Raw genomic sequence first — 25,492 nt, 5'->3', positions numbered from 1 at the left:
CATATAAAATTTATCAAATAAAGTCACAGTTGTGATTATAGGGAATTATAAAGCCTTAAATGCATTTGTTAGAAAAGAAGACTGAAATAAATCAATTATGCATTTGTAACTTGGATCCAATTAGGATTTGTAAATCAATAAATTAGAAAATTCATTTAAACCTGAAGAAAATTAAATTGGTGAAATAATAAGATGAATGCAAATATTTTTAAAAATAGCACACAAACAAAATAGAGATCAATAAAGCCCAAAATTTTGTTCTTTAGAAAAATTAATCAAGTTGATAAGCCCTTACCTGGACAGATCAAGAAATAAAGAAAGCATGCACACAAAAAAAATATCTATCATGATCCTATGAATATATGAGAAACCATAAGAAGATATTACAGGTGATTTTATATGAAAAACTTGAAGTGTTTTAAATAATATAAACCTAGAAAAGTAGAACTCACAATATCTAATACAAAAATATAGGCAATCTGAACAATCTCATTAAAGAAGTTGAATGCGTACAGGAGTCTCTCCCTTAGTTATACCTTAGTTTTCCATTTTTCAGTTACCTGAGATAGACTGTGGTCCAAAAACAGTAATGGAAAATGCCAGAAATAAACAATTCATATGTTGTAAATTCAGCACCATCCTAAGTAACATGATGAAATCTCTCACCCTCACACTCCCTCTCACCCAGGACATGAATCATCCCTTTGTCTGGAGAATCCATGCTGTGTATATGCTATCTACCTGGGAGGCTCCTAAACAGCCAACTTGGTTATCACATCAATTGTCACGGCATTGCAGTGTCTGTGTTCATGTGAACCTTATTTTACTTGATAATGGCCCGAAAGCACAAGAGTAGTAATGATGGCAATTCAGATATGCCAAAAGGTGCTTCCTTTAAGAGAGAAGTTAAAAGTACAAGCAAATATTTTGAAAGAGACTGCATTCACAGAACTATTTTCACAGTATAGTGTTATAACTGTTCTATGTTAATATTAGTTATTGTCATTAATCTTTTACTGTACTTAATTTATAAATTAAGCTTTATTATAGGTATTTACATGTAGGGGGAAAAAAAACTATAAGCTTTGGTACTATTGGAGGTTTCAGGTACTCTCTGGAGGTCTTGAAACCTCTCCCCCCACAGGTAAGGAGGGTTACTGTAAGTTGAAGTCTTTCTACAAAGAACATATGTGGCCCAGATGATCACTGTTCAAATACCAATCTTACAAAAACACCGCTTCGGAGAATAAAAATGAGGGAGCTTTTCCCCATTTATTTGTTAAGGGCATAACCTAACAGCAAAATCTAACAAGGACAGCAGCAGAACTGGAACGTGGCAATGCATCACAATCATGTTGGATTTATTCCAGGAATAAAAATGGGGTTAACACTGTAAAATCAATGCAATTCACCACAATTACAGAAACAAAAGGAAAACCGCACCATCATCTCAACGGACAGAGAACATGCCTTTCGAGAAATTCAGAATTCATTCATGATGAAACTCTTAGCAAACTAACTGCAGAAAATGCATTGCGGAGCGTAGATTTATTTTGTGGCATCATTTTGGATATTTAAAAGACATTTTGGCTCACTCCTCAATTCTTTACTTCTTGGGGTAATGAAGAGCTGATTGATGAAGAGCTTAATAGCTCTACAGGAAAGCCCTGCGTTTGTTTATTTTTAATATTTTCACAAGCTCAACAAGGCATTTGAAAATTAGCTGACTCCAATAGAAGTATCAAAAATAAAAAGAAGAAACTCTGATAACGATGCCATTCACATGCCAGTCACATTTATTTCCCAGTTTGGGATGGCGCTTGGTGACGTCGAACATTTCATTCCAGATTTCAGAGGGAACTCTTTTCTCCTGTCCTTAAAATATCAGGACTGGAAATATATCTCACAGAGGCACAGACACAGAATCTCAGAGAGCAAATTTAATTCCACAAAGAGCTGGTTCCTATGAGACTCATTTTCATGGGAATCCACCTGGACCCCAGGATAGTCTGGGATAAAGAAGCCTCCCCAAAACTCTCCCTGCTGTTCACCTTCCTCACCAGGCCTTCCCCTGACCCAGAGCCTGGTAATGCTGCAGGAGAACTCCGCAGGCCAGCACTTAGGAGAACTGGCGAAGGCTTTGATGATTTTGGAGGCAAAACCAGACCCAGACAAAAGAAGCCTTCAGGTAAGACAGAAATCAACGAAAACTTCAACAACAAATTGTAAAATTTCTGCAGAGGTTTCCCGGCTATACAGCCAAACTCATAGAGTCAATAGTAGATTCTCCGGGGAACAAAAACCCTTTTTTTGTGTCTGTCTAAAAGAGAGAAAAGCAGAAAAGTATTTATCCAACAAAATATCAGGTAAGAAAATAAAAACAACAGTTCTTTATATATCCTGGAAATTAATGCCCTATCTAAGATGCAGGTGGCAAAGATTTTCTCTCATTCTGTAGGCTCTCTCTTCATGCACTGGATTGTTTCCTTTGCTGTAAAGAAGCTTTTTAGTTTGATGTTATCCCATTTATTGATTTTTTTTTATTATTATTTCTCGCACCTTAGGAGTCTTGTTAAAGAAGTCAGTTCCTAAGTCAATGTGTTGAAGCGTTAGGTCTTCCTTTTCTGCTAGTGTGCATGGTCTCTGGTTCAATGCCTAGGTCTTTGGTCCACTTTGAGTTTTGTGCAGGGTGAGAAATGCAGATTAACTTGTATTGTACTACATATGGATTTCCAGTTTTCCCAGCACTATTTGTTGAAGAGGCTATCTTTTCTCCGAGGTATTTTTGGTGCCTCTGACTAATGTGATGTAACTATATTGATGTGGGTTTGTTTCTCTGTCTTCTAGTCTGTTCTACTGGTCTTCTTGCCTGTTTGGGTGCCAAAACCATGCCGTTTTTGTTACTATAGCTCTGTAGTATAATTTAATGTCTGGCACCGGGATGCCTCCTGCTTCACTTTTCTTGCTAAGGATTGGCTATTCTGAGCCTCTTATGTTTTCCAGATGAATTTCAAGACTGCTTTTTCTATTTCTATGAAGAACGTCATTGGAATTCTGATGGGAATGGCACTGAATCTATATAGTACTTTTAGTAGTATGGGCATTTTGACAATATTAATTCTGCCTATCCAAGAACATGGGAATCTTTCCATCTTCTTCAATTTCTCTCTTTAGTGTTCTGTAGTTTACATTATAGAGGTCCTTGACCTCTTTTGTTAGATTGAGTCACAAGTTTTTTTGGTTTTTGGTTTTTTGAGGCTATTGTGAATGGGATGGTTTTCTTAATTTCTGTTTCAGCTGATTCATCATTGGAGTGTAGAAATGCAATTGGATTATGGGTTTTAATTTCATATCCTGCTACTTTGCTGAATTCATTTATGAGTGATAGAAGTTTTCTGGTGGAGTTTTGGGTCTTCTGAATATATAATCATGTGGTTGGAAAACAGAGAGTTTGAGTTCTTTTCCTATTTGTATCCCTTAAATTTTTTATTTTGATTAATTGTTCTGACTAGAGTTTCGAGGATTATGTTGAATAGAAGCGACAAAAGTGGGCATGCCTGTCTTGTTCCTGTTTTTAGAGGAACTGCTTTCAGTCATTCTCCATTCAGAATGATATTGGCCTTGAGTTTGTGGTAACTTTTACAATGTTAAAAAACCTTAACACCAAAAAAAGAAAAAAATCTAATCAATAAATGAACAAAGGAACTGAACAAACGCTTCTCAAAAGAGAAAATACAAATGGTCGAAAAGTTTATAAATAAATGTACAACATCTCTAGCAATTAGAGAAATGCAAATTAAAACAACACTGAGATTTCATATCACTCTAGTCAGAATGGCAATTATCAAGAATACAAGTAACAATAAATGTTGGCAAGGATTCGAGGAATAAGGCACACTCACACTTTGTTGGTAGGACTGCAAAACTGGTTCAACCACTCTGGAAAGCCATATGGAGATTCCTCAAAAAAGTAGAAATGGAACCATCATTTGATCCAGCCTTCCAACTTCTGGTATATTTCTAAAGGTTTAAAATCAGAATAGTACAGTGATGCAGCCACATCAATGTTTATAGCATCTCAATTCACAAAAACTAAGCTATGACCACAAACTAGGTGTCCTTCAACAGAGGAATGGATAAAGAAAATGTGGTGTATATACACAATGGACTATTACTCAGCCATAAAGAAGAATGACTCTATGACATTTGTCAGTAAATGGATCTGGAGATCATTATGGTAAGTGAAATAAACCAGTACCCCCCAAAAGCCAAAAATTGAATGTTTTCACTGATATATGGAAACTAATCTACAATGTGGAGATTGGGGGGGAATAGAAATTCAGTAGATTGGACAAAGGAGAAGAAAGGGAAGGGAAAAGGGATGGGAAAACCAAATACAGCAGAATGAATCTGACATAACTTTCCTAAGCACATATAGGAATGCACAGTGAATCCCACCACCATCTACATCCGCAAGAAAGGGGTCCAAATTAGAATAAGATATATTCCATGCTTGTATAATTATATCAAAATAGACTATACTGTCATGTATAACTAAAAAGAACCAATTAAAAAAGAAAAGATGGTGCCCTTCCGTTAGCATTTTCATTCCTTGCTTTGTCACATATTTTTCCGCCCACATCACTACCTCTCCTCCCTGTGTGAGCATAGTGCCAGACGAGTGTCCTCGTGGGCACAGGTGACACCGTATCCCAGGAAGGTACTAAGTGTCTCACTAGTTAGTAGCAGCTTCTGTCTCAGAACTCGGATCTTGCAGGGTCGACACACACACGGGTGGGAAGCGGAGGGGCTTCCAAGTTCAATGATTTGTTAACCATTTTTCACTTCTGTGCACAGGTGCCAGGAGTCTGAGGTTCTGAAAGGTAGAAAAGGAATGACCTTTGGCTAAGGAATCCATTTTAGTTAATTATTAAAAGCACTGTGACTGCCTGCATCCCCACCTTTGTGACCTAGATTCCAGTAATGAGAAGTCCCAGGATCCTTTGAAAGCCTTGATGTCAGGGAAGGGCTGGGGTGAAGATGACGATGGCCGACAGCTCAGTGCACTAAGCAAGCCAAGGTTGGAGGACCTTGTGTTCTTCCTGAAAGCTTAGCTCTGCTTGTCCTTAGCACTGTCACTGCCAGGTTTTCATTAGCCATGGGAAGGTGTCCCTGACTGTGGCCTTGACAGGCATGCTTGCTTCTTCATCCTGCTTAGAACAGTCCTTCCTCATCTTCCCTCCCTCCATCAGGACCTAAGCATTGCTGAGTGCAGAGGTGGGTATGAAGATACGCACACAACGCAGTCTGATCTCCAGAAACTTGCAATTTCTCTGCATGGTCACAGTTCACTCTAAATTCTCCTTTGAAGTTTCTGCTGTGATCTCTATTCTTCCTCACAGTCTTTATAGACACGCAGGAACCCAGAGAGGTGTGTTTTTTTTTTCTTTTCAAAGGGTTAGAGCATCTGAGTCAGAGTCTTTATTTTTTCCCCCTTGCCTGACTCATCCTAGTACCAATGGCTATGACTGACTCATCCATGTGTAAAGGGTGATGCTGAGGTCTTAGAGTACACTGGATGCTCAGGGTGGAAATGGAAATTGGTCTCTTTTTCCCACATCACTGGTGCTGGGAGAGGCTAAAATGACTCTCTTCTCACTATGCTGCGTGCACCCTTTGACTCGTTTTTTTTGTTTGCATATTGCCTATCTCACCTCTCTGTATCATCCACCAGGCTTTCCCTGTCTCTTCCATATTTGGGGCCAAACTTATTCTGCAACCTCACTTTCAGCAAACCTCCAACTATATAGAAATGTAAGGGGTCTTGTCACTCAGAACCCAAAACCCCACACCGTAACCCTCCTTTTCTTGGCTGAGCTTCTCTGGAGAAAATATGTCCCTACTGCTGCCCCACACCTGGAGCTAAGGATAAACAACACCACAAATAATTTCTGCTTCATGGGGTGCATTATGTGGAGGCTGTGGAAACTGCTGATATTTCATTTAAAAAGCTGTGGAGTGAATATGATGTTAGTGGGGAGAAATGCACTCAGTAAGCTGCTGCTTCTGGAAATATTATTCTCTATAATCTTAACTTTAATAGCTTAAATTTAATCAAGTTCTCTTCGGTTGTCAAGTTTAAGATCTTACTATTAATAAACCAACAAAAGTTTCTTGGCGCCTAGCACCAATTTGCATATGGTTAGCGTTCAAAAAATGTCTTAATAGATATTTTCTAAGTGCAACTATGTTTTGATTCTTTTCCAACAAAAACTTTTGACATCTAAAAATAAAATACATCATTATTGGTGTAGTTGTGTGACCAAAACCACAATGGTTCTTCCTCTTTTCATGACATCTGAGTTCCTTCCAGTCACAAAAATCTATGATCTTGGTGAAAATTTTCAGAGTAACTGTAGTAGATTCTTGGGAACATTTTTTTTTAATTTCTCAAAATACACAGTAAGAAAGCAAGCAATCCAATTAAAATATGCAAAACTATATCCATACTAAGGATTCTTACCCAGTGATAGAAAGGAGCACACTGTTGATATGTGCAATCATTTAGACAGTTCTACTTATAAGGGGTTTATTCTTCATTATCTGCCTTTTTAAGATGGAAAGATAGATCATTGATTTTTACCTCATTTCTCTAGTCTTCTATAAAAATTTAATGTTATGGGTTATCCCCGAGCTCTGCTTTAGCAGCATCACACAAATCCTGATGTGTTTTGTTTTCATTTTTATTCAATTCAAAATATGTTCCAATTTTCCTTCTGATTTCTTCTTTGACCCATGGGTTATTTAGAAGTATGGTGTTTAATTTTCAAACATTCAGGTATTTTCTACATGCCTTTCTGTTGTTCATTTCTAATTAAATTCTGTGATAGCAATAACAGATACTCTGTGCCGTTTTAATCCTTTTAGATGTATACAGGACTTGTTTTAAATTCTAGAATATAGTCTGTTTTGGTGAATGCCCCATGAATACCTGAAAAGAATGTATGTTCTTCCATTTTAAAATAGTGTTTTTTTAAAATAAGCTTTTGAAATTATGATAAGTTAGTTGGAACTGTAGCTTCCTTTTATTCATTAATATTTACCTTTTTTCAATATTTCTTCCATAGTTCCTTTTTTTCTCTATTTGTATTGATTGTCTATACAATCAATACAAATAGATTGATTTGTATTGATTGTATAGACAATCAATACAAATCAACCTACATCAATTATAGAAAGAAGAGTTGAAATATTAAATCTAGCACAATATAATTGTGGGCTTGTCTCTTTTTTCTTTTAGTTCTATCAATTGGTCTCATTCATTTTGAAACTCTGAAATTAGGTGTGCAGATATTGAAGATGTGATAGCTTCTTGATGAATTGAGTCTCTCATCACTTTGACTTGTTTAAGCTTTTCATAATTGTTTATCTTTTTTAAAAAAAGTTAATGTATAGTCAAAACAATCCTGAGAAAAGACAAAGTTGACAGACTAACATTTTTCAATTTTTACAAAATAATCAAGAATGTGTACTATGGAGACTGTGTACTATAAGTATAAAGTCTCCAGATCCACAGTAGATTAAGCAAAGGAGAATGGAAGGAAGGGAGGGGGGATAGGAAAGATAGCAGAAAGAAACTAACATAATTTCCCTATGTACATATATGAAAATACCTAAGTAGATTCCACCATCATGTACACTGACAAGAATGGGGTCCTGATTACAATAAGATATATTCCATGCTTGTATAATTATACCATAATATATTCTACTGGCATGAATAACTAAAAAGAACCAATAAAAAATAAGAAAAAAATAGACATGTAGATCAATGCAATAGAATTGAGAGTACGCAAATAAACCCATACACTGTTTTTGTCTTTTTTATTTGTTCTTTGTAGATATCCATGACATTAGAGTGCCTTTTGACATATTATGCATACATGGAGTATAACTTATTCTTGTGATTGTATACCACACACCTTTGACAACTGATTTCAACAGGAGTGACTAGACAACTCAATTAGGGAAGGTTAGTCTATTTAATATTTGGAATTTGGGGCAACTGGATATCCACATGCAGAAGAATAAAGTTCCCCTCCCTTCGTACCATAAACAAAAAAAAAAAAATGAAAATAGATCAAAACCTTAAACATAGGAGCTAAAACAAAAATTCTTAGAGAAAACTTAGATGTAAAGCTCTGTGATCTTGGATTAGACAAAGATTTCTTAGATAATGACATCTAACACTCAAGCAAAGAAAAATAAATAAATAAGACAATATCAAGAAAGTGAAAGGGTACATGGGGACAGGAATGATGATGGAATGAGGTGAACATCATTACCCTAGGTACATGTATGACTGATTACACATATGGTGTGATGCTACATCATGTACAACCATAGAATCTAGCCTGCGACACGCGCTGGCTTCATGAAAGAAGGTAGCTCCCGCCTCCAGCCACCTAATGCGGTAGAGAGGCTTACTGAAGAGGAGAGAGAGAGAGAGAGAGAGAGAGAGAGAGAGAGAGAAACACACCAGGGAGTGGACTTTTATTGGGGAACAAAAAATTCTGGGGAAAATCCCATCCAATGAAGATTAAGGAGGGCAGCATCCCAAGGTCAGGGGCGATGATTGGGTCTTGGGGCAGTGGTCAGACATGCCTCTGCACAGACAAGCCCTCGGACCTGGAGAAGGGTGGGGAAGGCTCTGACACAGCTGTGTCTAAGCGCCTCTCACCCAGCCAGGGAGGTAACTCAAATCACATACAAGGATGGCCTCCCACAATAGAAATGTAAAGTTGTGCTGCAAATGTGCACAATGAATCAAGATGCATTCTGCTGTCATATATACATAGTTTAAATAAATTAATTTTAAAAAAGAAAGTGAAAAGACATCTATCTACACAATAGGGAAATATATATATATATATATATATATATATATATATATATATATATATTTATAATCTTACTACTCAACAATAATATGACTAATAACCCAATGTAAGTTTCTTTAAAATATCATTTTCATATTAAAATACCTTGGCCCTATTGCTGAAAAACAGTTTGCTACATATACATGGATTACTTCTATATTCTTCAGTTTATTAAACTGATTTATATGTGTGTTATTATTTTATAGCCTCACTGACTAGATTAAGTAGTTTTACACCAACGTTAGTATCCTACTTTTTTCCTTTAAAATGTTTTTTTGGTTGCTCCAGGTATTTTACATTTCTATATACATTCCAAATTGGTTTTTCAATTCCTATTTTTAAAAGGCTGTTGGCATTTTGATTGAGATTGTTTGAATTTATACACTAACTTAGGGAAAATTGATATCCTACTAATAATCTTCTAATCCATGTGCATAATATTTATATCCAGTTATTCCTGTCTAATTTCTCTCAGCAACATTTCATAGTTTTCTGTGTAGAGGTCTTCATATATTTGTGAAAGTTCACACTCTCTGTTTTTAATGAAATTTAATGTTATGTTACATAGTTTTCAGATTGTTGCTCATATTTAGAAATACAATTGATTTGTATATATTGATCTTTTACTCTAAAAACTTACTAAATTTATTTACTAATCCTAGAATATTATCCATCAATTTTTTTATATACACACCCAAATCTTATGTAAGTAAATAAAATTTATACTTATTACTTTACAATCTTAACCTCTTAATTTCTGTTTCTTGTCTCATTGCCCTGGTTTCGAACAGTATGGCAATATTGAATGACAAAAGAAGGCACACTTATTTTTCTCCTGTTCTAAGAGAACAAACATTTTCTTTGACTATTAATTATAACAGCTGGCAGTTGAGAAAATTATCTTCAACTAGTATATATCCATGAGTCTTTCATGAATGAGAACTAAATTTTGCCCATTTTTTAATCAATTTTGAGTTAATCACATATGGTGAACTCATTAATTGATTTTCAAACGTTAAACCAATTTTTTTTTTAACTTGGAAAAACCTTACTGGTTCATGGCATATGATCTTTTTAAGGTATTGTTGGCTTTTATTACCAGCATGTTGTAAAGGACTTTTGCAACTATGTTTCAAATATTTTCTTAAATCTTTGTTAGAATTTTCCAGTGATGTAATTGAGAGCTGGTGCATTTCTTGTGAGAAATTTTACTTTAATTTAATTTAAACTGCGTGGCTATTCCAACTTTCCATTTCTTCTTGAGTTAAATTTGATCACCTGTGACTTTAAAAGAATTTTTCCACTTTATGTAAGTAGTTTAATTTATTGGCACAAGTTTCTTATTATATTTCTTTCTTAATCTTTTTATATATACAGGATCTATATAGTAAATGGATCTATATAGTAAAATCCCTCTTTAATTGTTTCTTCCTTTTTTCTCTCAGTTCATCTATCTAAAATATTATCAAATGTATTTATTTTTAAAAATTCAATTTCATTGACATTTTGTTCGTTTTTTATTCACTGATTTTCTTCTATCCAATTTGAATTTGATTTTCTGTTTTTAGCCTCTTAACCCAGTAAGTCTCAAGTTTTCAATCTGCAAATATTTCAACTAAATTGACAGAAAAGTGCATTAAAATAGATTGGAAATCATAATGAAAAGCTTATATAGACTATATATTAATTACCAATATATTAACTATGTTTATTATACTCAATTATTATGATTGTTTTATTATTAAATATAATTATATATCATATTTTATATTTAAGTTTTTGTAAATGTTCCACAACTGAGACAAGGGGACAAAATAAATTTTTAGGTAATATGGATTTTTCTTCTATACCAATATTAACATTCAAAGCTATAAAATTTTCTCTAAGGACTAATTTAAGTGGATTCATCACTGGTGTATAGGAATGCATTCAATTTATCGGTGTTTATTTTATATCCTGCGACTTTGCTGAATTCATTTATTAGTTCAAGAAGTTTTCTGGTGGAATTTTTTGGATCTTCTAAATATAGAATCATGTCATTGGCAGTTAGTGATAGTTTGAGTTCTTCTCTACCTATTTGTATCCCTTTAATTTCTTTATTCTAATTGCTCTGGCTAGAGTTTCAAGGATGATGTTGAATAAAAGTGGTGAAAGAGAGCATTCTTGTCTTGTTCCAGTTTTTAGAGGGAATGCTTTCAATTTTTCTCTCTTTAGAATGATACTGGCCTTGGGTTTAGCATATAACATTTACGATGTTGAAATATGTTCCTACTGTCCTTAATGACAATCATAAAGGGTAGTAGCTCAGTGGCACAGTGCTTGCCTAGTACGTGTGAGACCCTGGGTTCAATCCTCATCACCACAGAAAAATAAATAAATAAAATAAAAGGTATTGTGTCCATCTACAACAAGAACAACAACAACAAGAATACAGGCAAATGCAGGCGAGGATGTGGGGGGAAATGTACACTCATACATTGCTGGTGGGAATGCAAATTGGTGCAACCACTATGGAAAGTGATATGGAGATTCCTCAAAAAACTTGGAATGGAACCACCATTTGACCCAGCTATCTCACTCCTTGGTTTATATCCAAAGGACTTGAAATCAACATATTACTGTGATGTGGCCACATCACTGTTTATAGCAACTCACAATAACTAAACTATGGAACCAATCTAGGTGCCCTTCAATAGATGAATGAATAAAGAAAATGTAGTATATATATTCGATGGAATATTACTCAGCTTTAATGAAAAATGAAATTATGGCATTTGCCAGTAAATGGATGGAGTTGGAGAATATCATGCTAAGCTAAATAAGCCAATCTCAAAAAACCAAAGGCAAAATATTTTCTTCAATATGCAGATGCTAATTCACAATAAGCAGGGGGTGGGGAGACAGGGAATGACAGAGTTGCTTTAGATTAGATACAGGAGAGTGAAGGGAGGGGAGGGGATATGGGGATAGGAAGAATAGTAGATTGAAACAGACATTATTACCTTATGTTCATATATGACTGCATGACTGGTGTGATTCTCCAACATGTACCATCAGAAAAATGAGAAATCTTACCCCATTTATGTATTATATATCAAAGTGCATAAATGCATTCTACTGTCATGTATAACTAACTAAAACAAATAAAAAATTAATTTTAAAAAAGAACTGCTTTATTTCTGTCACACAGTTTTGATATCTTGTGTTTTCATTTTCATTCAGTTCGAAATATGTTCCAATTATCATTGTGATTTCTTCTTGGAGCTATGGGATATGTAAGAGTGTTGTTTAATATCTAAGTATTTGTGGATTTTCCATGTATATTCTGTGTTGATTTCTAATTTGATTCTATTTCATTATTTAGAAAATATTTTGGATCACTTTAACCATTTTAAACTTATTGATGTTTGTTTTAAAGTCCAGAAAATGGTCTTTCTTGGTGAATGTTTCATGATCACGTAAAAAGAACATGTATTATATTGTTAAATAAAATGTTCTATAAATGATTTGAAAAATTTTCACATTTTTATAATATTTTCTGTCTACTTGTTGCATAGATTATGTAGAGAGAACTGTCGAAATCTCCAATTATAATTATGGATTTGTGTCTTCTTTCAACTTTGTCAGTTTTTGTATCGTGTTTGAAACTGTTATTTGGTATGTGCAAACTTAGAATACCACATCTTCTTGACAGCTTGAGTGCCCTTTTATCATTATGAAATGCCTCTCTTATGTTTGGTAAGATTTCTTTAATGAGGCATAATAGATATGATATTAATATAGTCAGTATAGTATTCTTATTTGTACTATTTGCACGGTATGCAATGCTCCATCCTTTTACTCTGATATTTTCCTTTGCATTTGAAGTATGCTTCATGTAGAAGAAAATAATTGTCTTGCTTTTGTTCTGTCTGATGATCTCTCCATTTTGATTGAAGGGTTCACAGAATTGAGATTTAATGTAATTATTAGTATGGTGAGGCTCAATCTATCATTTTGCTATTTGTTCTATTTGATCCACTTCTTTGTTGTTCCACCTTCTCACCTATCTGCCTCATTTGAATTGTGTGTGTTTTATGATTCTATCTGACCAACAATATTGGATTAGTAGCGATACCTATTTGTTCAATGTTAAGTGGTTGCTCAGGAGTTTATACTGTTCATCCTTAACTTGTCATCAGAAAACATGATGCCACCTCATATGCAAGGTAAGATTATATAAGGTACTTTCATTCCCTGCTTCTATTTATGTGCTAATCTTTCCTTACATTTTATATTTCATTATGGTTGAGACTATACCATGTATCTTTTAAAATGGATTTTTTAAAGTATGCCTTATGCTCACTCATAAATTATTAATTTTTTACTTTATTCATCCCTGTCTATATATCTATCTGCATTTCTATTTGGTGACACTTCTCTTCCATTTGAAGAACTTTTAGTACTTATTTTGGTACAGGTCTGTTAGCAATAAGTTCCCTTAGCTTTTATTTGAAAAATATTTATTTGGACTTATATTTGAATAATATTTTTTTTCTGAATGTAAAATTCCAGGTGTACAAATTTTATCTTTTAGCACTTTAAAGATATTGTTCCACCGTCTTCTGACTTGCATTATTTTTAATAAGAAGTCTGATTGCTTTTTATAGTTATATACAGTCCTTCTCATCTGGTAACTTTTAAAATATTTTTCTCTTCATCACTGGTTTTAGCAATATGCTTTTGATATGCCCTGGTGTGGGGTGGGGTATATATGTGAAAGTGTGTTTCTCTCACTTGTGTTTCATTGAATTTCTTGTTCTGAGGCTCTAGTGTTTGGATATGGTTTGAGTATGTGCCCTGAAGGTCCTTATGCTGGAAGTTAGATCCCCACCGTGGCAGTGTGGAGAGGTGGAACTTTTAAGAAGACAGGTTTCATGGAAAGTAATTAGGTCATGGGGTACCACCCTTGGAAGGGATTGATGCAGATTTCATGGGAGTCTATTAGTTACCCCCCCCCAATTTTTTTTTTTTTAATTATGAGTCTGGCCCTCCCCCAATCTCTTGCTTCCTCTCTCCTCCCATGGGCTCCTACCATGATTCCATCCACCACACTGTAACGCCATCTGCCATGAGGCCCTCTCCAAGCCCAGGAGGATGCTCCCACCACACTCTTGGACTTCTGTAACTCTAAGTTAAATAAATGCCTTAATATCGTTTCTTAATAAATTATCCACTTTCAGGTATTTTGTTACAATAACAAAGCACATTAGTAAAGTGAATTTTTAATTTCTAACAAATTTTAAAATAGCACTGCCATTGTTTATTCAAATATTTTCCACTCTGTCCCTCTCTATTTTTTTTCCTTAGACTCCAATTACTTTTATGTCATGATCTTTTTCCACAAGTAGCTGAAGTTCAGTTTATTGTTTTCAATTATTTATTGCTCATAGTTCCTTTTGGGATACTTTCTATCCTTGTGTCTTCAAATTCTGTAATTTCTTCTTCTGCAATTCCTAGCCTATGGTTCATCTTATCCAGAGAAATCTTCATTGCAGTTCTTCTAATTCTATAAGTTACATTTGATCCTTTTAGATCTTCCACTTCTCTCCTAATTACATCCATGTTTTCTCTTAATCTTTGAACATATTTGAAATTGTGTTAACATCCTTGCCTGCTGATTTCATCATCTGCTTCATTTCTGTCTCCTTCTTTGGAGTGATTTTCTCTTGTGACGATAGGTGAAATTTGTGTTAGTCGGCTTTTCTGCACTGTGATCAAAAACCTGACAAGAACAACTTCAAGAGAAGGAAAATCTTATTTGGGGCTTATCATTTTAGAGCATTCAGTCTATTGGGGGCCAACTCCATTGCTTTGGGTCTGAGATGAGGCAGAGCTTCAGGCAGAAGAGTGTGATAGAAGAAAGCCCTCAGCTCATGGTAGCCAGGAAGGGGAGGGGGAGTGGAGAAAGAGAGAGAGAGAATGAGCACAGGAAGAGCCAGGGGCCAGGGACAAAACATAATCCCCAAGGATATGTCCCTACCCATGACCTACTTCCTTCATCACGCCCCACCTGTCTACAGCTCCCACTCAGTAATCCATTCCAATTATTAATCCATCAAATAGATTAAGACACGTCTTAGGTGATAGTTGTCATGATGTGATCATTTCACCTCTGAACATTCCTGTATTTCCACATGAGCTTTTAGGAAGACATCTCATATCCAAACCATAACAACAGTATTCTGTTTATTCTCATATCTAGAAATGCTTTCATGAATGCTGAAGATTTTTAATTTTATGTATGCAGAGTTGAATTTTTTTCTTATGCCTTTAAAGAGTATCAACCTCTGTTGTGTTATCTATTTGGGTTATTAGTGGATCAGTTTGACCCCATTAGGCCTTCTTTCTAAGTCTGATACGGCATACCTCATCAGCCTTTATAATCAGGTTGGAGCAGCCTTACCCCAAAGGTCTAACCTTCCTGAGATCCTGGCTGAGGCCTCAGAGTGTCAGCTCAGCTTCTCTGCTCTAGCTTGGTCAAACGCCAGTGTATCACAGCCAAATGGAAACCTCAGAACCTTTGTTTAGCTGCATCTCCCCATCATTGTGTTCTGCCAGCTTTATGGTCAAATGTGTGCATAGCCTAGTATTTTGTTAAAGACTCTGGGGATGCTTCTGCATATTTCTAGAGCTCTTATTTTGTGCATATTCCTCTCTTCTTATACCCTTCTTCATAATTCTCAGCTACATTGCCAGCTTTGGACTTCAATTTTTGCCTCCTTAGCTCAGCAAAACCTTGTGTTCTGCTTAGACTCCATTTCCCTGTGCTATATTTTACAAAGTGTCTTTAGGGGGGAAAAAAAAAAAAGCAATGGTGCAGCTTAATTTTTGTATTTTTCTTCTCTTGAGAATCAGAGTCTTTCATTGCTTATTGTCCTAAATATGAAAATAGTCAATTCATATGTTTTCCCATTAAAAATACCTGTTTTTGAAAGGAATGATTAAATAATAGCTATTCCCTCTTGACCAGGAGCAACAGTATATAATTGACTTTGCATCTCTTTTGAATACCATCAATTTATTGCCTTTCAGCTTCAAATTTCCTTTCCTTGCTTACTCTGGAAAGAATGGAGCTGGGCCCTTGACACCTACCCTAATGTTAAGCATTTTTAACACCAACTGCTGTAGAAACATGGCAATATGAGGGACTTCCCCTCCGACTCCCAGCGTAATCCACTGGGCATCTCTCTTGAGGATGGATTGACTTCCCCAACACCAAATTCCTGCAACATGGGCAGCTTCACCAGGATCCAGCTCCTGAAGTGCGGTGCAGTCAATCATACCAGTTTTCTTCAACATCTCTCTTTGTATAGTGGAGCACGTTCACAAGACGCCTTTCTCTGAATAGCTTTCACGAGCACAGCGGAAGGTGGGTTTCTGGCAAACTCCAAAGTGTGGATTTTCAGCCAGGTGTGCTGGCATATGTCTGCAATCTCAGTGACTCGAGAGGTTGAGGCAGGAGGACCTCAAGTTTGAGACCAACCAAGGCAACTTGGTGAGATCTCAATTAAAAAAAAAAAAAACTGGGAATGTAGCTCAGAGGCAGAATGCTCCTTTATTCAATCCCCAGTACCAAAAACAAAGAGTGAATTTCCAGGAAGTTCTCCTAGAAGACACACTACAACATTTCTGACATTCAGTGTGTCAATGCTCTACCCTCTCTAATAAGGGCTGGACAGCCTTTGTGTAAGAAGGTTTGCCTTTTCCCTGGATGCTTGTCACGTCTTTAGTGTTCATATTTATTCAATTTTCCTAAATGCACATATACGATTTCTAGAGCAAAGCTGATCTCTTAATATGATCATTGCACAATCAATACCCAGAATAACATTGCAACATCTCCACATTCAACACCCTGCAGAGTGACAATATAAAAGCCAATTAGAAAAAATATCCAACACAAGTGGCAAAATTACCCTGTATGCAAGAATTGAAGAAATATGAATGTTTTCATTTTTTTTATTTCTTTTTTTTTATTGGTTGTTCAAAACATTACAAAGCTCATGACATATCATCTTCTATACATTTGATTCAACTGGGTTATGAACTCCCATTTTTTACCCCAAATACAAGTTGCAGAATCACATCGGTTACACATCCACATTTTTACATAATACCGTATTAATGACTATTGTATTCGGCTACCTTTCCTATCCCCTACTATCCCCCCTCCCCTTCCCTCTCATCTTCCCTCTCTACCCCATCTGCTGTTGTTTAATTCTCTCCCTTGTTTTTTTTTCCCCTTTCCCCTCACAAACTCTTATATGTAATTTTGTGTAACAATGAGGGTCTCCTTCCATTTCCATAGTTTCCCTTCTCTCTCCCTTTCTCTCCCCCCACTCGTCTCTGTTTAATATTAATCTTTTCCTCATGCTCTTCTTCCCTGTTCTGATCTTAGTTGCTCTCTTTATATCAAAGAAGACATTTGGCATTTGTTTTTTAAGGATTGGCTAGCTTCACTTAGCATAATCTGCTCTAATGCCATCCATTTCCCTGCAAAATCCATGATTTTGTCATTTTTTAGTGCTGCGTAATACTCCATTGTGTATAAATGCCACAGTTTTTTAATCCATTCATCTATTGAAGGGCATCTAGGTTGATTCCAAAGTCTAGCTATTGTGAATTGTGCTGCTATGATCATTGATGTGGCAGTATCCCTATAGTATGCTCTTTTAAGGTCCTCAGGGAATAGACCGAGAAGGGCGATAGATGGGTCAAATGGTGGTTCCATTCCCAGCTTTCCCAGGATCTCCATACTGCTTTCCATATTGGCCGCACCAATTTGCAGTTCCACCAGAAATGTACAAGTGTACCCTTTTCCCCACATCCTCGCCAGCACTTGTTGTTGCTTGACTTCATAATGGCTGCCAATCTTACTGGAGTGAGATGGTATCTTAGGGTGGTTTTGATTTGCATTTCTCTGACTGCTAGAGATGGTGAGCATTTTTTCATGTACTTATTGATTGATTGTATGTCCTCCTCTGAGAAGTGTCTGTTCAGGTCCTTGGCCCATTTGTTGATAGGGTTATTTGTTTTCTTATTGTTTAATTTTTTGAGTTCTTTGTATATTCTGGATATTAGGGCTCTATCTGAAGTGTGAGGAGTAAAAATTTGTTCCCAGGATGTAGGTTCCCTATTTACCTCTCTTATTGTTTCTCTTGCTGAGAAAAAAACTTTTTAGTTTAAGTAAGTCCCATTTGTTTATTCTTGTATTTAACCCTTGGGCTATGGGCGTCCTATTAAGGAATTTGGAGCCCGACCCCACAATATGTAGATCGGAGCCAACTTTTTCTTCTATCAGGTGCAGAGTCTCTGATTTGATATCTAGCTCCTTGATCCATTTTGAATTAACTTTTGTGCATGGCGAGAGAAAGGGGTTCAGCTTCATTTTGTTGCATATGGATTTCCAGTTTTCCCAGCACCATTTGTTGAAGATGCTATCCTTCCTCCATTGCATGCTTTTAGCGCCTTTATCAAATATAAGAAAGTTGTAATTTTGTGGATTGGTCTCTGTGTCCTCTATTCTGTACCATTGGTCCACCTGCCTGTTTTGGTACCAGTACCATGCTGTTTTTGTTACTATTGCTCTGTAGTACAGTTTGAAATCTGGTATCGCTATACCTCCATATTCACACTTCCTGCTTAGAATTGCTTTTGCTATTCTGGGTCTTTTGTTTTTCCATATGAATTTCATGATAGCTTTATCTATTTCTACCAGAAATGCCATTGGGATTTTGATTGGCATTGCGTTGAACCTGTAGAGAACTTTGGGTAATATCGCCATTTTGATGATGTTGGTTCTGCCTATCCATGAACAGGGTACATTTTTCCATCTTCTAAGATCTTCTTCTATCTCTCTCTTTAGGGTTCTGTAGTTTTCATTGTATAAATCTTTCACCTCTTTTGTTAGGTTGATTCCCAAGTATTTTATTTTTTTTTGAGGATATTGTGAATAGGGTGGTTTTCCTCATTTCCATTTCAGAAGTTTTGTTGCTGATATACAGGAATGCCTTTGATTTATGCGTGTTGATTTTATATAGTGCCACTTTGCTGAATTCATTTATTAGTTCTAGTAGTTTCTTTGTAGACCCTTTTGGGTCTTCTAGGTATAGGATCATATCGTCCGCAAATAGTGATATTTTAAGTTCTTCTTTTCCTATTTTTATGCCTTTAATTTCTTTTGTCTGTCTAATTGCTCTGGCTAGTATTTCAAGGACTAAATTAAATAGAAGTGGTGAGAGAGGGCATCCCTGTCTTGTTCCAGATTTTAGCGGGAATGTCTTCAGTTTTTCTCCATTTAGAATGATGCTAGCCTGAGGCTTAGCATATATAGCTTTTACAGTGTTGAGGTAAGTTCCTGTTATCCCCAGTTTTTCTAGTGTTTTGAACATAAAAGGATGCTGTACTTTGTCAAATGCTTTTTCTGCATCTATCGAGACGATCATATGGTTCTTATCTTTAAGTCTATTGATGTGGTGAATAATATTTATTGATTTCCGTATATTGAACCAACCTTGCATCCCAGGGATGAATCCTACTTGATCATGGTGCACAATTTTTTTGATATGCTTTTGTATTCGATTTGCCAGGATTTTATTGAGAATTTTTGCATCTATGTTCATTAGAGATATTGGTCTGTAGTTTTCTTTCTTTGAAGTGTCTTTGTCTGGTTTCGGGATCAGGGTGATGTTGGCCTCATAGAATGAATTTGGAAGAGCTCCTTCTTTTTCTATTTCTTGAAATAGCTTGAAAAGTATTTGTATTAATTCTTCTTTGAAGGTTTTGTAAAACTCTGCTGTATACCCATCCGGTCCAGGGCTTTTCTTGGTTGGTAGTCTTTTGATGGCTTCTTCTATTTCTTCCTTTGTTATTGGTCTGTTTAAATTGTGTGTGTCTTCCTGACTCAATCTGGGCAAATCATATGACTTAAGAAATTTATCGATGTCTTCACTGTCTTCTATTTTATTAGAATATAGGGTTTCAAAATACTTTCTAATTATCTTCTGTATTTCTGTAGTGTCTGTTGTGATATTGCCTTTTTCATCCCGTATGTTAGTGATTTGAGTTTTCTCTCTTCTTCTCTTTGTTAGCATGGCTAAGGGTCTGTCAATCTTATTTATTTTTTCAAAGAACCAACTTTTAGTTTTATCAATTTTTTCAATGGTTTTTTTTTGTTTCAATTTTGTTGATTTCCGCTCTGATTTTATTTATTTCTTGTCTTCTGCTATATTTGCTGTTGTTTTGCTCTTCCTTTTCTAGGGTTTTGAGATGTAGTGTGAGTTCGTTTATTTGTTGGTTTTTTCTTTTTTTGAGGAATGAACTCCAGGAAATGAATTTCCCTCTTAAAACTGCTTTCATTCTGTCCCATAGATTCCAGTATGTTGTGTCTGAATTGTCGTTTATCTCTAAGAATTTTTTGATTTCCTCCTTTATGTCTTCTGTAACCCATTGATCATTCAGTAACATATTGTTTATTTTCCAGGTGATGCAGGATTTTTCCTTCCTTCTTTTTTCATTGACTTCCAGTTTCATTCCATTATGATCAGATATGGTGCATGGTATTATCTCCACTCCTTTATATTTACTAAGAGTTGCCTTATGGCATAATATATGATCTATCTTTGAGTAAGATCCATGTGCTGCTGAGAAGAACGTGTATCCACTTGATGATGGTTGATATATTCTATATATGTCGGTTAAGTCTAGGTTATTGATTGTGTCATTGAGTTCTATAGTTTCTTTATTCAGCTTTTGTCTGGAGGATCTGTCTAATGGCGAGAGCGGTGTGTTGAAGTCACCCATAATTATTGTGTTGTGGTCAATTTGACTCTTGAACTTGAGGAGAGTTTGTTTTATGAACGTTGCTGCACCATTATTTGGTGCATATAAATTGATAATTGTTATGTCTTGTTGGTGGATAGTTCCTTTTAACAGGATATAGTGTCCTTCTTTATCCCTTTTGATTAACTTAGGTTTGAAGTTGATTTTATTCGATATGAGTATGGCCACTCCTGCTTGCTTCCAAGGGCCATGTGAGTGGTATGATTTTTCCCAACCTTTCACCTTCAGCCTGTGTATGTCTTTTCCTATTATATCAGTCTCCTGAAGGCAGCATATTGTTAGATTTGTTTTTTTGATCCAGGTTACCAGCCTGTGTCTCTTGATTGGTGAGTTTAGTCCATTAACATTTAAGGTTACAATTGAGATATGATTTGTACTTGCAGTCATGTTTATTTATTTATTTTAGTTTGGCTAGTTTTTACTTTTTGGTTGTTTTCCTTCCCCTTTACTGAGATACCTCCCGCTGTTGGTTTGGGGCACTATTTTTCCATTCCTCTTCTTGTAGAATTTTGCCCAAAATGCTTTGCAGTGCTGGTTTTCTGGCTGCGAATTCTTTTCGCTTTTGTTTATCGTGAAAGATTTTAATTTCATTGTCAAATCTGAAGCTTAATTTTTCTGGATACAGTATTCTTGGTTGGAATCCATTATTTTTCAGCGTTTGAAATACATTGTTCCAGGATCTTCTCGCTTTCAAAGTCTGTGATGAAAAATCAGCCATTAACCTAATTGGTTTACCCCTGAATGTAATCTGCCTCCTTTCCCTCGTAGCTTTTAATATTCTCTCCTTGTTCTGTATGTTGGCTATCTTCATAATTATATGTCTTGGAGTTGGCCTATTACAGTTTTGGATGTTTGGGGTCCTGTAGGCTTCCAGGATTTGGCAATCCATTCCATCTTTCATCTCTGGGAAGTTTTCTAGGATTATTTCATTCAATAGGTTGTCCATTCCTTTGGTTTGAACCTCTGTGCCTTCTTCTATCCCAATGACTCTCAAATTTGTTTTTTTGATGAGATCCCATATCTCTTGGATAGATTGCTTGTGAGATTTAAGCATCTTTTCAGTGTTGACTATATTCTTTTCAAGTTGATAAACTTTGTCTTCATTATCTGATGTTCTGACTTCTACTTGATCTAGTCTATTTGTAATATTCTCGTTAGCGTTTTTAATCTGGTTTATGGTTTCTTGCATTTCTAAAATCACTGTTTGGTTTTTTTTAAGATCTCTATCTCCTGGTAAAGCTCGTTCTTTGCAGTTTGAATTTGTTTGTTTAGTTCATTTTCAAAATATACTTTCAATTCTTGGACTTGCTGTCTCATGTCTTCTCTAAAATTCCGTTCCATCTGAGTTAGGTATGCCTTGATTTCTTTCCCTGTCCATGTTTCTGATGCTTCTAGGTCCTCCTGTAGATTTAAGTTGTCCTGCATTATCTGTACTCCTTTTTTCCCTTGTTTTTTCATGTTGTTCACGTTACTTTCCAGCTCTGTTTGACTGCTTTGTAACTGCTTTCTCCTATACATTTGTTTTGGCTTTGTATATCTCTGTTGTCTCTCCTTTGTGGTGGGAGATTATGCCTATAGATGTTGGGCTTTATTGTACTTTAGAGCTGATTCATTCAATTTATAAAGGGTTTCCGGATTTTGTATGCATATAGTGATTTGTTTTTTGTTCTTAGGACTTTAGGTTAGGTGCTATGAAGGTATAAGGGTTAGTATGTCTTGGCTACTTTAGAAGATTGCTCTACTGAAGGGGGATACTAACTGTCGATTGGATCAGGGTGTTGGTAGTAGCTAGGTATTTAGGAACACTATAGACGGCCTCGAAACATTCACCTGTTTGCATTTAGACAGTTACACGAAATGGAGGACGTAATGCTTGGGATGAAAATTGGGGGGAAGAGGAAGGAAGGTGCTCTTGAAAAGAAAGAAGGAGGGGGAGTTAGATAGCATAGAGGAGAATGGAAAGAACAATAAAACTTGGAAGGGGAGAGAAAGAGGGAAAAAGGGAGAGAAAAAATAAAATAAAATAAGAAATAAAATTAGGTCTTAGAGATCCATTTTCTTCTCTTCCCGTAGGCAAAGCTGTGCCCTCCGGGCTGAGATTTGCCCTCAATGTGTCAACAGCAATCCCTGGAAGGCGGCTCCTGGGAGCCTCTCAATCCTGTTGGTCCAGAGCCGTTTCACTTCTACGGCCCCTCCTCCCCTTCCTCCTGCCAGCCAGCCAGGTCCTGCTCACCGGAGGAGGTTCTCCAAGGATTTGGTTACACTTTCAGCCCCACCGCGTGCTCTATTTCCCTAACGACTGAGCACTCTCTCTGTCATTCATCTAAGCCCCAGTGCTGTGGAGCTGTGTTCTGGGAGTCAATAGTTTAATTTTTCCGGACCCCTTTGGTGGGCACACCTTCGGAATCTGGTGGCTAAGACCATTGGTGTCGCCGCTGGTGGTAATGGGAGTTGGGGGTCGAGGATCCCCTCTGCTTCCCTCAGCCCCTACAATCACGACCACTCCGCTGGTGGTAGGAGGAGTTGGGGGTCTGGAGTGTCCTCTGTTTCCCTCCACCCCTACCCTCACGCCCTCTCAGTTGGCGGTTGGGGGAGTTGGGGGTGGGGAGTCTTCTCTGCTTCCCTCCACCCCTACAGTCACGCCCACGTCACTGGCAGTAGGGGGAGTTGGGGGTCGAGAGTCCTTTGGCCCTTACAGTCACGCCCACGGAGAGATTTTGAAGTTTCCCGATTGTTTGTATCTGATGCGGGTGGGAGTCACACACCTGCTAAAGTAGATTCCGCTGGGAAGGAATCTCTTTGGCCAAACTTTGGTGACTTCCCCTCTCTGCTATGGCGGGCCCCTGGCTCCTTGCTGGAGTGTCCGAAGGGAGGGGTGGAACTGGCTTGTCTCTGGTCTGACACAATCTCTGGTTTTAGTTCCCAGTTCGCTATTTCATAAAGGCTTGGTTAGATTCCCTTCACATCGTCTCAGCGGGGGGAGCCGTTTGCCGGGTGGGCGGGGCCGTTCGCAGAGCCGGGCGGGCAGGGGGCCGTTAGCCGTGGGGGCAGGGCCGTTAGCAGAGCTGGGAGGGGACCCTTCTCGCTGCGCCGCCAGGGGCCGCCTGCAGAGCCGGGCCGGCGCTGGCCGCGGGCGGGGCCACCAGCAGAGCCGGGAGGGCGCGGGCCGTCTGCCAGGCCAGGCGGGGACCCTTCTCGCCGCGCCGGTGGGCCGCCAGGGGCCGCTTGTAGAACCAGGCAGGCGGCGGCCTCGTGGCTAAGAGCCGGGCGGGCGGGGTGGCCGATCGCAGAGCGAGCGGGGCCGCCAGGAGAGCCGGGATGGCGGGGGCCGTCTGCCAGGCCGGGCAGGGACCCTTCTCGCTGTGCTGCGCCTGGCCGGGCCGCCGGGGGCCGCTTGCAGAGCCGGTCAGGCAGTGGCTGCGGGATTGGACCTCTGCGCCCGCGTGGCCGGCCAAGATTCACTTGTCTGGGACAAACTGTCACCTCTAATAGACTTACTAATTCCTGGCAGGTCTCCTTTCAGCGGAATTTTGCTAGAAGTTCCTCAGTAGGTAGAATGTAGCTGTTTTAATGGGTGTTTCTGATCCGGCTAATGTGGAGATACTGAAAGTGCTGCTTCCTTGCCGGCCGCCATGTTGGATCCGCCCTGAATGTTTTCCTTTTAAAAATGGGTAAAAGACTATTTGTCTTCCTTGGTTTCTGAGAGCATCTCCTTGGAACAGGATGAAAAGAATCCTTATTCTGGCACTTTGGTGTATAAATGAATTTATCTAGAGAGAAGATAAACCCCACATTTATGGCTTTTACATACTAGAAATTTCTTCCTGGCCTCAGGTTTCTCCTGTTTTGAAATTTAAACTCGGGGAGATAATGCTCTAACTTAGGTACTTAGCCAAAAATGTAAAAATGTGGCTCTTGGGGAGATACAAGAAGGCTTACTATACAGAAACAATCAGCTCCACCATTAGGGTAAAATAGCAATAAATTGAATCCTCAGTATATGTAAGAAGATAAAATATTTATAGAGAAAAAATGAAAGCAAGCATTTTGTATTATTATCATGTTCCATTCCATGGGAACACTAAAAAACCCAACGAAGTGTGTTTTCTCACACTATTTTAGCCCTAGGAATAGTTACTGTTACTTGTATCTGCTCTGCCTACATTGTTATAATTACCTTCCCTAATTGCTATCAAATTCCTCATCATTCCAGTCCCTGCTTGTATTTAACAATTCATTCTATTAAACTCTCTATTATAATTACTGTGTGGCTTTTTGTCTCCTAATTGGGCCCTGACTGGCATACAATTCATTCTCACAAAGACTTCTAAGGCACTTGTTATCTTCTGATCCACAGATCCTATTTGTACATATTTCCTCAAGAGAGCTGATAAGTGTGATGTTGTGGGAAGAGTTATGACAAGCCAGATTTTTGTGATCTACATTATGTCAGAGGGAAGCAGAAAGAGCGTAGTCCTAAGGCAAGACTGTGAAAGTAGACTATTGGCTCTACCAGGTAAAAGACACCAACTCTGGTCATCCTTACAACTGATATGGAAACAAAGTCATAACCAAGGGCCAGGTGCCATCATCATTTGCTCCAGTAGAGGTTCTTTATTTGGGGGCAGCCAATGCAGTTAGTGTCATGAGCTGATTAAGTTTATAGTAGG

Source organism: Marmota flaviventris, chromosome 10 (assembly GCF_047511675.1).
Source record: "Marmota flaviventris isolate mMarFla1 chromosome 10, mMarFla1.hap1, whole genome shotgun sequence".
Taxonomy (NCBI): Eukaryota; Metazoa; Chordata; class Mammalia; order Rodentia; family Sciuridae; genus Marmota; species Marmota flaviventris.
The sequence above is the reverse complement of the archived record's forward strand: the minus strand, read 5'-3'. Positions refer to the sequence as shown.